This window comes from Mytilus californianus, unplaced genomic scaffold, assembly GCF_021869535.1.
Source record: "Mytilus californianus isolate M0D057914Y unplaced genomic scaffold, xbMytCali1.0.p SCAF_10, whole genome shotgun sequence".
NCBI classification, from domain to species: Eukaryota; Metazoa; Mollusca; class Bivalvia; order Mytilida; family Mytilidae; genus Mytilus; species Mytilus californianus.
The window spans coordinates 33,319,944-33,335,564 of record NW_026262582.1 but is presented as its reverse complement, the minus strand read 5'-3'; the positions used below and the strand labels follow the sequence as shown (position 1 = coordinate 33,335,564).

The window sequence follows — 15,621 nt, the reverse complement described above, 5'->3', positions numbered from 1 at the left end:
AAAAGAGGGGCGAAAGATACAAGAGGGACATTCAAACTCATAAATCGAAAATAAACTGACAACGCCATGGCTAAAAAAGAAAAAGACAAACAGACAAACAATAGTACACAAAACACAACATAGAAAACTAAAGACGAAGCAACACGAACCCCACCAAAAACTGGGGGTGATCTCAGGTGCTCCGGAAGGGAAGGCAGATCCTGCTCCACATGTGGCACCCGTTGTGATGCTCATGTTAGTACAAACACGGTAAATAGTATAATTCGGTAGGTCACATTCGTGAATAGGGAACGGGATTGTAGTTACGACATTAGGAACTTATCCGCTATCATCTGTGAAACGGATATTCCATAACGGTCAACCAACTTGTGATGGCGTCCGTAAAAATTACGAAGGGATGATTTTAACTTCACCATTTGGAACTCTTGGTTTAATAGCTTCCTAGTGAGCAGCAACCCTCTATCAAGAAAATTATGATAGGAAATACAAGCCCGGGAATATCGTATCAATTGGGGGATATATACTCCGTATGCAGGCGCTGCTGGAATGTTGTTACAAAGAAATGGAAAGTTCACAATTAGGAAGCTGAAATCATCTCTTTTGTCGTAAAGTTGTGTTTTCAACCGACCCTCATTGTACATTTCTAGATTGTGAATTATTTACTGAGAGAAAATCATCTATATAGCGGAAAGTAAAGTTAAAGGATACTGCTAACTTCTTTTCTTTCTTCCTAAGAAGTTACTGTATGAAGTCGGCCTCGTAAGAATAAAGGAACAAGTCGGCAAGAAGAGGGGCATAGTTGGTTTCGATGGGAATGCCGATATTTTGTTGAAAAACACGGCCTTTATCTGCGGGGATAACAACATATTTGTCATGGAGGTAGGACGAGTGTTTTGCAACATTTGGGTTGTTAAAGATTGACGTAGCATCGGCATTCAGTTTCTTAATTCTGATTTGTATCAACGATTCTCGCGTTTATCCCATTGCCTAGCATAATCCTTGACTGAATCCATCAGTATTTTGAAGTTGTGTTATGTAGTTTAGTTAAATGTCGAATAAAATGAAGATCAAATCCAGCTAAACTTGTAAAACAGCAATTTAATATTTGCTTAAATTCATTTATTTGGCAAATATGAATTAAAATAAACTTGCTTGAATTCAGATTTAAATGTCTAGTAAAGTGAAGATTATTTAAAGTTAAACTTTGAAAATATCAATATATTGTTTTCTTAAATTTTCTTAAATGTCTAGTAAAGTGAAGATTAAAATAAACTTTGAAAAGAGGTATTTATGTTTGCTTAAATGCACATACATTTTTAGTTAAGTGAAGATAAAATTAAAATATTCTTTCTTAAATTCAGAATTTATGCAAATATAAATTCATTTAAAATTACTTATACATTAAATTAAGCTAGCATAGAGGTCGATTCAAACCACAATTAAATGAATGAATGTAATCAATAGCGTAAATTCCAATTAAATCATAATTAAAGCTGAGATTTAATTGATAAATAAACTTAATGTATACATTTAAAATGAGAATTTATATGTAGTTTATCAAGGGTATCATTACAAATTGAATATATAATTTCATGCAGTGGTTGGTACAAGAAAAAATGTTATTAATACAAAATGTAAAACAATATTGAATACGACTTGTACTTTATTGTAAAATGCATGTTGTTCAAGTGTGACGAACTGTGTGTCCCCCATCTAGGTTGGTTTCTCCAATTTCAATTTTGGAATAAGTTTTGGATTTTAAAATATTTTAGCCTCTAGCATTACAGAAGGTACATGCCATGCATAAATGCGCATCTGCTGTAGACGAAATTGGTACAGTTGATGTTATTTCACATTCTTTTCGACAATCGCTCATGATATAGTGTGTCGGGTTTATGAATCTTCTTTCGAATGAGCTGCATTTTTAAAACAGATAATAGGATAACAGTCATAACTTTTGACCTCTGGAAATGTTGTTTTTCTGTTATGCCTTTTTGTTTGTACATAGCTTATTATCCTCTCACATACTTTAAATCCAAAGTATTCTATTAAAAATGTATTTCAATTCTATTCAGGTATTCATTCACCAATATAGTCACAACGGAATACAAAAGTGAAAGATGAAACGTTGGATAAAAACCCTACACACATAAAAATGGGGTGCAATTTAAAAAAATATCGACAAAACTATCCTGGCTTGATACATTAAACCTGTCTGTCTTCAAAACCTTTATTTTCCATACCGATAATTAATTAACGTATGGGAGCAATTCCATCCAAATGGAGAATGAGAAATACATTGTCAAGTCCGAAAGAAGTTGAGTCTGATGACTCAGGATCATCGTTTGTTCAAGCATGGCAATAACCTATGTTATAGAAAATCGTAAGTAACTCTAAGAATCTTCAGCATTCATGAGGTATGGACTTTTTATCAACATGTATAATATTCATAGATATCCAATACATATGTATAAATGATTATGTTCGTGTTTGATTCAACATATTTGTGAGGATTGGTATCATACCATCATCATGTCTTTGTATACATGACCTAACACTTTGTCTATTTAAATTGGAGGTTTTCCAAATAGAAATAACAGTTTATAAATAGTGCGCTTCTGAGAAGCTTTTCTGGATTTTACCTCATCAGGAATCATCCAACCCCAAACATTTGCTAGCTATTGCTATCATTACGTAGAGACTTATGACCAAAAGTTACCTTATAGTAGGTCGAAGTCATATATTTAAAAGTAAACTGTTGTGTTTTTGACCCACCAAGGATTTATCGGTTCCTTAGTGATCTTATAACATGTATAATGTAATTTTCAATCAATGTTTTCAGTTACCAAAAAGTGGTTTATATTTACTAATCAGTTTTTAGCATAATGATTTTAAAAATAAAAATAGATTTTGTAGTTAAAATATCACATTGAAATGTTTGTTTGAAACCTGCATTAATTTGATAAAATTGCAGTCTAACGGGAAATATGTTGAACATTGATTGATAGATAACTTCCGACTATCATAATATTACAAATATGTTCACCATGACAACAAAATAATACTTTACAAACATATTTCTAGTATTTCTGTGTCTGGTTTGGTAATTGATTATTAATGCAACTGGAAAAAAGGTAATAATTTTTTTCTACATATACATTGATATAATGAACAACAAAAACATTCAAAATACAACAAAACACAAAATTTCAACTCCATTCAAACTTGATAAAAACCTCGGGGTTTTCAGAAAAGTTAGTAATCTCAAACCACCAGGCTAACTTTCAAATTGCAAATATAAAGTAAATATCCGTTTAAAAGGTTTTTTATTATCAGTACACCACTCAAGCTACATTGCAAAATAAATTAAATGTTAAATTTCTAATGACTGGACACGAAAAAGGACGAGTTCCTTTGCATTTGTTTAAATATTCGAATGCGAAGAAATAATGTACACATTATTATCGCAAAACTAACCGTAGAAACAAAGCTGCGTCCCATACAAATCGCATTCATCTGATTAAAGGAGCATAGCTACGAGATATAAAAAAAATATGAAATGTTATTTTTTTTTTGGTTCATTAATGAAAGTGAAACAGTGAAATCAAAATTCGCTTTTAGCAGCCAGTTTAGTTTAATTTTGTCAAAATCAACTAAGAAACATCGCTGATGAGTTATTCACTTGCAAGTGAATAGTTCGACCTCATTGAATCCGTATTCATGTAACCTTCAATTTAACCCCTTAGCATGAGATGGGTTACGCATGAATTAGGCGTGTACAGTTATTAATAGGAAAAGAATGTCAACATAGAAAGTGAAACAAGGGTAAACCATTTGATTGACTGATTCGATCCACAAAAACTCATTCTTATACAGGTGAAAACGATGATTAAGATATATTTTTAACATATAATATGAAATCAAACATACCTAGAAATCCAATTGCACGAGTTCGCCATCTATTTATATCTATATTTATGTTTATATCAGGAAATATGACCGTCAGCAGTCTTCGGAGGTCACTTCGATGTAAATTAGATAGCATCTAGACTTGAATACACACGAAAAGCTGATACATATTATCGAGCCCATGCATTGTAAATTGTTTATTTTAGACTTTTTGTAATTTGGATATACGTTTTAGTATGTTATAAATCAAATATGAGAAATTGAGTCAAATCGGTGAACATGAGTTTGACAGCTAATGCCCCTTTAAGGGAAAAAGTATTATTACATTTTCTCGGCTTTATTTTGGCCTTTCGTGTACCCAAGGCAGGTGAAGGAAGTCAACTTAAGAGTGCTGTGATTGTATGTAAGAGTACAATATATTTTTTTTCATTGATTTATGAATACCTGCAGTGTGTATATTTACAATATAAATTTTGAAACACATTCAAATATTTTCTTGAGAATTATTCGAAAAGGCTTCCAAATTTTCATAAATTAGATGTAACATGACGATGGGCATGTATACCATAAACAAGCTCCGTTAGAAGATAGTCATGATACCATTTGACTTCAATTTCTAAAACAGAATAATAAAGTACTAAGATCACACATAACAGTTTTGTCCAGGTTTTTCTTATAAAAAGTTGCAAATTTAGAAAATGTTAGTAATTTCGCCTATGGTAGAATATATACTACCGCTTTCCCTAAATGGTCGTTGTATTTGTAAAACATAAAACATATACTAGAAAGTCTCCCGCATTAGTTCGCGATGTGGAATACTACCACATATTCGATAAATTGGACATTTCCATTCAGCACGGTTTCGAATATTCAAATCGTTAACCAATATATTATACATGACATTTTTTTTAAAGAAAACAATAAAATGAAAGATCAGAATTCTTCAACGAAATGTTTACAATATTGCCATACATATTGGTAATTTGTGTATGCTGACAACGACTGACTGGTGTAATTATAAAAGAAGATCTTAAAACCTACATTAAAACTTCCTAAAATTCCCAAAGATGTTTAAAAAAAACAAAATTTGTGTACGAAAGTCACATGCAAGGAGGAGTTGTCGGCAAAATGGCAAAATAATACCTTCTAAACGTAAAAATTAGCCTGTCAGTCAAGTTTTAGCCATTTTGTTTTCAGATATACAAACAATAAGACACAACAGACATTCAAATCTCTTTAGACAACAGCACAATGCCTAATTGATAAATACACAAAGACAAAAAACAGCTAAAGTGCAGTATACAAAAAGTGATGCTACATGTACCCAATATAAACCGCATCAAAAATCTAGAACAAACACAGGTGTTCTGGACCAAAAAATTTCTAGTCCACAACCTTAGTGTTTTGAAATCTAAAATATTCTATAATATATATTGGAAGAAAAAGTATACAAGATTAATGCACTTGAAAACAAATATTTAATGAAATATTATATGTTTTAACATGTTTAATGAATGGAAATAGCTATAATTATATATAGAAGTAAAGTATTTTTCTTTGCTGTCCACTATTTCGAACAGAAATAAAATATATCTCAAAAAGGCCAAATGGTTCCTAGCATCGTTTGATATTACCGATCTTCTTATGACAGCTTAAATAACGGCTATACAATAATCTTTGAAAAAAAGACAGATATGTGGCACAGATATTTCATAACGGTTAAACAAATCATGATGACGCGTTCGTAAATTTTCGAGGATAATACAATTTTACCATGATTTGAAACCCTTAATTTAATACCCTGCTTTTGAGCAGGAAATGTCTATCGTGGAAATCAGTATGCTCTTTCAATGTTGGCATAGAAAAATTGAATGTTTGTATTATTCAAATCGACCTTAACTTTGTTATCGTAAATTTAATCAACAGCTGACAGAATGTGAGTCGATCGAGAAATGAAGTAAAGGTAAACTGCTTCTATATTTTCATTTTATCGGCTAGATGACTTAAACATAGTCACCATTATTATCAATATTTATTAAGAGGTCATCATTAAATAGGGGAACGTCATGATATATGATTATTCTGTTTATTCTTAATGAGATTCTAATGCATCATTTCTATAATTATCAACAGTCTCTAGCAAAACCTAAAAGGAGTTAGAAATTAAAAACCGCTTAAAGTATTTCAACAGCAACATGTTTTAAAAGAGAATATTCGGATTTTTTTTTATCAAAAAAGATCAAGTACACATATTAATGAAACCCAGAAAAACGAAGAAACTAGTAATATGCACTGTAAAATAAAAGTTGGGAAAAATCTACAGATTTAACATGGTGGGAGATGCGTATAAAGTTATACAAGAGCAAATTAAATGACGGATGTTTCATGAAGATCTATTAAATTTCAAATTTATTTTTGTTTAAATCAAACAAGAAATAAAATTATATTTTTTAGTTCTAAACTTATATTTATGAATCAAAATACATCTCCCCTAAATGAACACAGATATCAGTTGTTCTGAGCTTGCTCTTCATATACCTATTGCAAAATTAAACATTATATTACTGCAAAATCTCAAAGGAGTGCTCAGACCAATCTCCTAAGGGTAATTCCTACATGTTACAAACATTCTAATTTCAATAAATGAAAACATAGATAGTTTTGCATTTCCAGATATAGTTAATATGAACACTAATGGTCATACATCCGGTTAATGCTTACATTTTACTCTGCAGAATTTTCTTATGTTTTTATGCATATTCACACTAAATACGTTGGGTATGAGCTGATAGATATTTAATCTGAAAAAACATAGTTGAAATTGACTCTAACCTGCTTTTCAGTAATTGTGAGTTGTTTTCATTTGAACTTTGAGCTTTTTGTGTTTCTGTTAATTTCTATTGCTTTATGCCGATCTGAAGAATAAAGTTGTTTCCCATTTTAGCTTGCCATGGTTTGTCATAGCTTCCTTTTTTGGTATTTGTCTTGCTCACTGTTGAAACCTTACAATAAACTATGGTTGTTTATACCTTTCTCATCTTACATTCTCATTGTAAATATTAGTCTCATATACATTAATATGACTCTTTTAAATTAAGATGTATTCGTTCTAAATATTGGTGTCATTCATATAAAAACCATTCTTTTACGTTTGTGACATTTGTTTTGTAAGAAAACAAATGATGCATCAACTATTTCATTTTTGAACGCAACAAGTTTATGAACCAAAAAACTTAGATAATCTTTTTTAACAATTGGTATTGTTGGCGACCACAGTCATTAAACTTCCTGTTAACAAAATTTACAAAGTCTATAACATATCGCTCTAATTGAGTTCCGATTTTAGAAAAATATATTCGCATTTTTATATAGGTTATTGAACAATTCAATTGTTCGAAACGTTGGTTGCCTATTTACTCAGCAATATTGACAGTAATATAGTCGTTGCTTTTTGTTTCAATTTTGAGATGAAAACAAAAATGGAAATTGATATTCAAGAATTTGTTGTTGTAGGCCTGCATTAGAACCTCTTTCATGGAAGAATATTTTCAATCTTGAAAGGCAAGTATATTTTTTAACATGCTTACGACTCTTTGAAATTTCATGTCGTACCTTAAACAATATTGACAGGAATATATTTGTTGTTTTAAAAAAAAAAATGGAAAGGAGAAATAAAAAATGGATCATTTTGGTTAGGTCTAAATATACACAGTATAAGTATGGGTTCGAAGAAGATTGTGTGTATGTGTTTATTGTTCAATTATGTGTGTTGTTAATTGAAAAAAAAATATGAGCTGTGGATTATATCTATCATGTCTATGAAAACAACAGTAGGAACATGTGCTAAACGGCTATTAAAACTCGAATATGAGTGCATTACCTATTTCATTTGAGCAGTGTGTTGGCCAATGCAGATACTAATGCCCTTGTACCGTGTTAGAAATCAGATCATAAACTTATTGTGGATCGACATGCAGGGTAATAGGAATATTGTTACCTCTAACGAACAATCAATTCAATTCAAGAAAATACAAAAAAAAAAAGAAAATGAAAATAAGAAGATAATAATTTACATGAAATAAACGTAATTTGCACAAACAAGTATAATAGTATATAAGTTAGTTTTCGCGTCTGATTGATGTGTTCTAAGAAATCATTACTTTAAATTTGAGGTTGCATAGAATAAGAAACATACATACACATATTATTATATAGGTATGGAAAGTCAGTATTTGCTAGTTCTTCTTCTTACAGACACACTCACAGGTAAGAATAATTATTCAAATCAATTATAAATGTTTAAAGAAGTTCGAAGCATTTATTATAAACATACTGCCTCTGGATGACGGTGTTAGGGTAGATTAACACATGAGGGAAATAATTATCACCCAAGATGAAGTCGCGGGTGATATTTTTTTCACCGAGTGTGTTAATCACCATAACACATTCATCCAAGGGCAGTATGTTTTTTTATTATAATAAATGCCTTATGATTCAAGTGTGTTATTCCAAGGACAATTTTACAAAAATAAAGTCATAAATTAAGATAGTTAATAACAACAACAAATTGAGGGAAATGATGTAGAAATATGAATCGGTAAATCGGTAAATCGGAACGGGTGTTTATTGTTCCGGATCGTCAAACTTCGTACTCAGCGGGTGTTACTTTTAGGCATTAACACCTGTTGCTAATATTTTTACATGTTACTATTGGTGAGCGGGGCTGATGAAAGGTTAGTGAAAATTAAAAGTGTGTCCAATGAAATGAATGGATAATATAAGAAATTCGCAAACAGTATAATAATCTCTTTTGACATCCTTATGGTCCATGATCACAAACTAGCGTACCATTAGATGACATTTAGTGCATCAAATGTCTGTTAAAGAAAGTCCAACGCTATGGCACTGATCTTAGTAAACACAGAGACCGTTTCGTTTCATTTTTCGTAGCTGCACCAAGAGGATCTCTTCTTAGAAGAAACAATGATTTCATGACACAACAATTAAGTAAGGAAAAACATTAAAAATATGATGATGTGTGGAGATGAGAATCATTGAATATGTTAAAACAATATTTAAAATAAATTTATCAAATTATACCTAACAACATTAGGTTTATAAACTTTAGGCAGTTTCATATGTCATTTACTCCTTCAGGCAGATTTTAGGATGGACAATTTCTTTATGCGGATGGTAAATTACCTAAATAGTCGTTACTATTATACTAGTTTATGTATATTGTATATTCATTCAAGACCTATGCTCAATCAGTAGCTATATATATATAGTATGGTTAGAACATTATATATTTTTATGAATTCATTGATGTTTCTAATTAACTGTTCGAACAGAGACTAATCGAACCATTAAGATCATTAGATTATGTATTCATATGTTGTTTGTTGTAATTCTAATAATTAGTTGATATTTATATTTTTATCATTTGTTATAGGCTCTACTGCAGATATATTTAAAATTCCGGGATGTTCCAGACATAATATTGGTAATGTATTTAAGATATTAAAAATCCTATGTGTGGACAATGGATAGAATAAGTACTTTTATTTATTTTGAATTGAATATATAAAAAATGCTGCGTTATACTACTAAAATGCATCTTGATACATTTTGATACAGAGCATTCAAATATAGTCATGGAATCGGAGTTAGCAGTTAGAATCGAAAGGTTTAAGGTACTGTTTTATATATGGATAATTAAAAAGTACTTAAAAATTTTATAAAGCAATGACAAATGTCTTTTTAATTTATATGATACAAACATAGGGTAAACAGATCAGTTGAATAAAACTCAAATATTAGATAATCGAAGTCGAATTTTTAAGCTGAATATACACGTATCTGCATTGAGACGTGTTTTTTTATGGGTAATTGTCGCTGTCTCTTTTGTTTTCCTAATTGTGAAGTTAGCGGTTGTATCAAAATTGGGTCATTCCTATGTATTATTTTCGCACAATTAAATTTTGTCCAATGCCTCATGGATAATAAATGGATTTAATAAAAATCGTAAGGCTTATATCTAAATTCACATGCAGTGTGGTTGAGATTAAATTTCTATTGATTTGACTTTCACCTTTCGCTAATGTTTCCGTATTGAATTAATATTATCTTTGTTTATCATCTACAAGATAAGCGACCTTCATATAAATATATGTTTACATGTTCGTGTATTTGATAAAAGTGAAACGTAACAACATTTGTCGTTGTGTCTGTAGAGCTGAATTACTCATTCGACAGTTAATAGACTGGGGTAAAATATAACTAATGAGTAATTTGGTATTAGTGTCAATCACATGTATAATCTGCTATTATAAATACTTTAAATATTATTAGATGAATATCGATAAGATCAAAGTGTTATAAAGAAAATATGTTACTTGGGTACATTTTTGCTTTATTGAGAAATACACAAAATACAAATCAAGTCTTTCAAAAGACGAGCATACAATGCGATATTTTTTTTTTATAGATAATATGCAAGGTAAAAAAACCATACAGTCAGTGTTGGTAAACCGTGGAGAAAATTTGATTTTGAATTGCACTTGCTTTAATGCGTGTAATGGCCAATGGAGAGGTCCAAATACGATACTAGCACCAAATGCTGGTGCTTTGATACCATACACACAGGGAATGGATTTGAATCCAAGACTACATAAATCAAAATATAGGATTTTTGGTGGATACGATACTCACAATTGCAACTTGCAGATTACAAACTTCTTGTCAGATGACGATGGTGTATACAAGTGTGAGTATGTGCACTCATCAACAGTTTACACAGATGTTTACAACGTAAGCGCAACACGTACGTAAAATTAATTACCTATTTTCGGCTTAAAACTTTAAAAAAAAAAATTATCAAAAGCAGGAATAACCAATTTGCGAAACTATGAAGGGGAAAAAAGAAGATTAAGCGATTTTTCGTTGACTAGTGGAGCTTAATGTGTTCGTTGATACTTCAATTTAGACTTTGGCAACCTCTACATACGATCTTTGTGAAATTTGATTATGGTTCATATGAAAAATGAATAAAATGTAAATCTTAAGCATGTGTTTCAAGCAACTGTAGCAACAAACAGAATAGTTTACTTGATATATGTATATTATAATGTTTTTTTGTAATTTTTTTTAAAAAAAAATCATGTTAGACCGTTTGGCTTTTCGATTAGCCATTTTTATTCTTTTTGTATAATAAGATAACCTGCAACCGAACGTACATACAGCTCATACTTCATCAGCCAAAAAGAAAAATAAAACCCTAGTAGAAATGACAATTTGTCAATGATGCATAAACAAAACATACACAGAATATAACGTTTTATTGGTACATTTTAGGTACCAGAAATTTTGCAGATATGTCTACAAAAAATCATGTTGTAACGAGTACAGAACCAGATATTTGCACATTTGAAACTAAAGGTGAGTACAATGTATGTTTTCGAGACAATAACATTACATGTGCTAATTTAACTGCAACCGATGCGCGTTTCAGCAGTGACATTTTCATACAAGTAACGAATTACTGGATACTTGATCTGGTGATTACGTTAAGGAACTAACAAGTCCACTAGCAGATGTATTGACCCACTGGTAGTAATATTATTTGCAGTACCAATTTTCTGCTCCATATGCGATTATTAACATATTTACCATTTAACAATGATCTGATGTATATAGTTGTTTATATCCTTTCCCTATTGTCTTTTGTGGATGGTTTTCTAATTGGCAATCATAGACCAACATTAATTCAGAACTTAGTTGTTTTGTTTTTAATACTCAAAGTGCTTGTAAATTTCCCTGTAATACATACATAAGTAAACAAGGAAATATTTTATTGAAATATTCCTGAAACAGAGTGACGAATACAAGCATTTTTCAATTTAACCCAAACTGCCAATTGTAGACTCTGATAGATTTGTTAGTTTAAAAAAAGAGCGTAAAACTGCAGACTGAAGCACTGGATTTGTATAATGTTCCATGAATTTTATAACGACAACTTATTAGAAACTATATGATTTTGAGTTTTATATATTTTGATTTCGGTTGCTGTTTTTCATTTTGATTTCTTATTGGTGAATTGTAAACGAGTAAATTTGATGCACCTTTAAAGTTAACTTTAGAATGATTTGACATAGCAAACAAGACATACCCTTAATAAAAAAAAACCCATATGGACTGAAAAAAAAGAACAGACCTGGAGAGTTTCAATGTATTATAAGTTTATCTTTTGTTTAAATCTTTATTTACCCTCTTATCAATCAATACTTAAACATGAATCGTTATAAACAACCTCTATGATTTTCAAGAAAAAGAAACAATTGCATAACTTTTTTTATTATAGACTTCAGTAGCAACTCAGGGAAATGTTATGATTTTGTCTGTACGCTAATAGGTAGTTTGATTGGAGGAGGTCTTATATTCAGCATATGTTTCAATATTTATTGCCTTCTGAAACGCAAGCGAAATTCAGGAATCGTTCCTGAAATTCCACATGAAGTTCAATATTATGAAATTGGAAGCATTCACGATAACAGTGCGAGTATCCAAGGCGTACCAAACAATGTGCAAGAAGCAGTATCTAATGTCGACAGACCAGCTTCGCAAAGAACCAACAGTACTATATCGTCCTTTGAAAAGCCGAGTTCCTCAGAGAGTTATGTACAAAGTCTATCAAATACACTGCTGAATGAAGGAGGATATGAAAATCCTTATCAGATAATTGATCTTGAAAATATTGAAACACACCTATATAGAATATTAAGGTCAAATATGTATCAAAATACCATAATTTTTCCGAAAGAGATAACAAATACAAATTCTAAACAAGAAAGAGATCCTTGGCTAATAATATACAAGAGCACATCTGTAAATGACTTGAAATGAAATGTGATTTTATATTCAAAATGCCCGGAAAGAAATACAATGTGATTTTATATACCACTTGAAGAACAGAATAACAAAGAAAGTATAAGGTATAGACTCGCTTAACGTGAGAAATTATTAAAACGGGATTAAAAATTCTTTCCTAGATTTATATATTTTACTTTCCTGAGACGGAGAAAACTTCATTTTTATACATCTATATATTTTAAACATAAAGATGTAGTCGAGAATAATTAACCTTCATTTACAAATTTTATTTTTACATATTTTAAATAAATCAAATGAGTACTTATGGTGTTAATCATGGAAATGCATTTATTTTATTTTGATCCTATTAAATCTGAACATTCCCAATGGTTAACTAGGATATTAAAATATTGTTCGTTTGACTTCTTCCATCCAGCAGTAAAACCCCTGATAGATAGTGGGATCTGTTTGGCGAACTGGATTTTGTAATATTCCGCATCGTCCAGTTAAATTGGGATCGCTGAATCTAATGCCAAGTGTAAGAAGGGTGCCATGGAGGAATCCTTACAACTATTCATTGAGGCGCCAACAGGTGGCCTTTAGCATGGCATAATTTCTAAACAACATACCCTTCTTTCCTGTTGCAGTCTTACTTCTCCCCTTCATACCGGTCGACCCACAGTGTAGAACACTTTTTTTTTACATTAAAAGTAATGTTAGTTTGGTTTCCTGCTGAATATATATTTGATATTTTCCACTGGCCATCAAGCAATAATGACCAATGAATAAATTTCGAGGAATCTTTAATGCAAGTTAGCCCATAAGCGGGTCAGTTGTCGTTTGCTGTTTTTATATTCCATATGTTGTCAATAAGAATTGTATATGAAATACAAAGTTGAATGCAATTTGTCATACGGATTGGAGAAGGCGTCAATGTATTCAACGTATTCGTATTGAAAAATCGTCTATAAAATTGTAAGGGTATAACAGAAACAAATGCAACAAGTGAGACGAGTTATTTAGCTAGAAGAAAAAATAGTTGTTTACTGTTATATAAAGATGTCATATATAATGAACACCACTAAAACAAATTTCTTCTCTATTTTTGACATTGAAATATTTTGCCATTTACTATCTCTCTGCAAACTCCTTCTAATCTATGTTGATTAAAGTGCTTAAATAAACATATTCAAATTGATCATTTTCAGCCCTTTCTTTGAAAAATTTTTACATAACTTATCCTCCCTCACTCTACGTATTAGTGTGATCCATAATAAATTATAAAAAAGTTTATCTATTTCCTTAACAATATCATCTGAAGGGTTAGAAGAGAGAGAATGAGATGGTTTACAATAGGCAAGACTCGAGTTTTAATCACATTTATTCAACATATTACAGGTAAATTCCGTTTAGACCCTTGATTTAAAGTATTTTAATCTCAACAATTCTTTTAAAATAATGTATCTTGAGAAGATCTTCATCAAAACTGATACATAGTAATTGAAAAGTAGTTTCACCCCAAGATAGATTTCTGTCAGGACATAATGTATCTGTGTTGTATTATTTGCTTAAAAACCAAATATCTTATGTTTTTGTAAAGTTAATACTCAACAAGATGTTTTTGCAAACCAGCATATTTTGTTAGGTATCGGATCGCCTGGACAAGAGAGGCGAAAGATACCAAAGGAACATTCAAACTCATAAGTCAGAAATAAACTGACAACGCCATAGCAAAAAAAAAGAAAAAGACCAACAGACAAACAATAGTACACAAAACACAACATAGAAAACTAAAGACTGAGCAACACAAATAACACCAAAAACCGGGGTGATCGCAGGTGCTCCGGAAGGGTTAGCAGATCCTGCTCCACATGTGGCACCCGTCGTGTTGCTCATGCTAGTACAATCCCGGTAATAAGTCTAATTCGGTAATTCACATTTGGGGAAAAAGGGGGGGGATTGTAGTTACGACAATTATTCGAACATATCCGCTATCATCTGTGAAACGGATATTCCATAACGGTCAACAAACTCGTGATGGCGTCCGTAAAATTTACGAAGGGATGACTTCAACTTCACCACTTGGAACTCTTGGTTTATTAGCTTCCTTGTGATCAGCAACCCTCTATCTGGAACTGACGATGCTATGAGTAACATAAAAATACTATATCTTATTGAGCATCTTTTGTTATTATATGAACATATGAAACATATTTGAATAAACGTCAACGAAACAACAATAAAACTAGACACCATGATACAAAAATATACAGTATAACATAAACACAGATTTTCTAAAAAATTCGGCAGTGAAAGAGGCATCAACATCTTTCACTATAGAATCTTACAAATTATGTTGTACTTTTATACCACCATCTATAAGTATTTTTTAAACACTTCAGAGGGTTAAAATATATGTATTCTGTACTGATTAGAAATGATGTTATTCCTGCTGGGCAGTTAAAGGGGGCAAGCATTTTAGATAAACAGAATCTGAAGTGGAAAAATATTTTCAGACTGCCTTTTGTTTTTACTAAAAATAGTAAATTACGGTGATTGCAATACAGGATTCATCATTGCATTATTGCAACAAATCAGTATCTAGTTTAAATAAAACTGACTGATATTCCCTTATGTTCATTTTATAAAACAGAAACGAGTCTATAGAACGCCTTTTTTGGAATTGCATTTCTGTAAAATAAAATCTACAGGATAATGATAACTGTTTAAAGTAATTTGAAAAATAACCCCGGAAAGATATGTACGAATTGAAAGTATGATAGCTGTAAAAAATCTAAATAAAAATATCTGACTTAAAAACCTCTTGCGTCCGATTTGTACCTT

The 15,621-nt window shown here is 31.0% G+C and overlaps 1 long non-coding RNA gene across 1 annotated transcript; it reads left to right on the top strand.

Moving 5' to 3' along the window:
• The first annotated feature begins 10,423 nt into the window (after positions 1-10,423).
• Positions 10,424-13,033, top strand: LOC127717976 (uncharacterized). Its single transcript, XR_007989502.1, has 3 exons — positions 10,424-10,732; positions 11,263-11,346; positions 12,269-13,033. It is a non-coding gene; the product is annotated as an uncharacterized LOC127717976 (long non-coding RNA).
• Positions 13,034-15,621: the final 2,588 nt, after the last annotated feature.